Here is a 2,039-nt window from a genome sequence, read left to right on the forward strand (position 1 = left end):
CAAAAAAAAAAAAAAAAAAAGAAAAGAAATGCATACTTTTCTTAGAAAAATAAGCAATTGTGCTCTTAACTGAGAATAGTCGACCATACATTTTGCTACTTACAGCAAACAGTATTGAGCAATTTTTGGTTTGGTAAATGCCATACCATCAGTAAGGGAACATCAGGCCACAACAGAGGGAAATAACAGTTTTTCGACAGTTTGATCATCCCTTTATATAAGAATACCTTATCGACCGGGCTTGGTGGCTCAGCCTGTAATCCTGTGCTTTGGGGGGCCGAGGTGAGTGGATTTCCTGAGCCCACGGGTTCGAGACCTGCGTGGACAACTTGGTGAGACCTCATCTCCACAATTAAAAAAAAAAAAAAATTTAGCCGGGCATGGTAGCGCGCGCTTGTAGTTCCAGCTGCTTGGAAGGCTGAGGCGGAAGGATCCCCGGAGCCCAGAGGGTCGAGGCTGCGGTGGCCTGGAGAGGCCACTGCACTCCAGTCTGGGCGACAGAGTGAGACTCCAACTAAAAATAAATAAATAAATAACTCTGCTCAGTTCCTAGTTAAGGAAAAAAAGAGTATGACAATAAGTGCTTGTGTTAACTCCAGAGGATTGGGATTTCTATTGCAAAGGTTTGGCCTTGGACCTAGAAGATGGGGATTTCATTAAACTTGCAGACAATGGCAGCGTTCTCAGGGTGAGCCATGGAACCAGACGCGGACCCCCCGAAGCACTGGCCAAGGCCTAGGCAAGAAGGAGTGGAAGCACTTCCTGTCAGATACAGGGATGACCTGTCGTTCAGGAAAGTATTATTTTTATGACAACTACTTTGACCTGCCAGGAGCCCTTCTATGCGCCCAGGTGGTGGACTCCTTAACAAAGCAGAACAATGGTAAAAAAAAAAAAACATTTGATTTTTGGAAGGACATTGTTACCGGTATACAACACAATTATAAAATATCAGTCTTTAAGGAAAACTGTGGAATATATTTCCCAGGAAAATAAAAGAGATCCAGGCAGATATTTACACAGTTTTCCTGAATCTGTAAAAAAGTGGCTTCGGCAGCTGAAGGATGCTGGCAAAATTCTTGGGCTAATCACCAGTTCCCACGGCGATTACTGTAGACTTCTCTGTGAATATATCCTGGGGAATGATTTCACAGACCTTTTTGACATTGTGATCACAAATGCATTGAAGCCTGGTTTCTTCTCCCATCCACCAAGTCAGAGGCCCTTCCGGACACTTGAGAATGATGAGGAGCAGGAGGCGCTGCCCTCTCTAGATAAGCCTGGTTGGTACTCCCAAGGGAACGCTGTGCACCTCTACCAACTTCTGAAGAAAATGACCTGCAAACTGGAGCCCCGGGTGGTTTACTTTGGTGACAGTATGCATTCGGACATTTTCCCAGCTCGTTATTATAGTAACTGGGAGACAGTCCTGATCCTGGAAGAGCTGAGGGGTGATGAGGGCATGAGGGGTGGGAGACCCGAGGGGTTGGAGCCACTAGAGAAGAAAGGGAAGTGTGAGGGATCAAAGGCGACACCTCTAAATATCTTCTCTAAACAACGGGACTCTTTTTTTTACTGATTCTCTTTCGAGACTGGAAAATACAGAAAAACTCCTTGGTTCACATCTGGTCCTGTAAGAGAATCAATACTTACAGTACCATTGCAATTCCAAGTATTGAGGCAATTGCAGAATTACCTCTGGACTACAAATTTGCAAGATTCTTTTCAAGTAATTCAAAAACAGCTGGCTACCATCCACACCCTCCATTGTCCCTGTCAGATGGTGAGACACTGACAACCAAATAAACCATCTTTACTGAAAAATGAACCATATGTGCAGCAAGATACTGTATAAAAAATGTTAATTTTCAAAAAAATACTGTAAGATGCTTTCTAGAAGCAAGTTTTTAATGAAAATTGACCAAGAAATTGATATTCGTCCACAGGTCTCCTTTCTATATTAATCATCTTGATATTTAATAATTCGTTATATTAAAATCTCAGTATCCTAGAACTAAAAAGAACCTTATGCCTTATTA

At 42.7% G+C, this 2,039-nt stretch overlaps 1 pseudogene; it reads left to right on the forward strand.

Annotated features, from left to right (window-relative positions):
• LOC103267814 overlaps positions 1–1,806 on the forward strand; it is a 2,201-nt pseudogene extending 395 nt beyond the window's left edge.
• The last annotated feature ends 233 nt before the right edge of the window (positions 1,807–2,039 follow it).

The sequence above is a fragment of the Carlito syrichta genome, unplaced genomic scaffold (genome assembly GCF_000164805.1).
Source record: "Carlito syrichta isolate Samal-C Ts95f unplaced genomic scaffold, Tarsius_syrichta-2.0.1 Scaffold308275, whole genome shotgun sequence".
NCBI classification, from domain to species: Eukaryota; Metazoa; Chordata; class Mammalia; order Primates; family Tarsiidae; genus Carlito; species Carlito syrichta.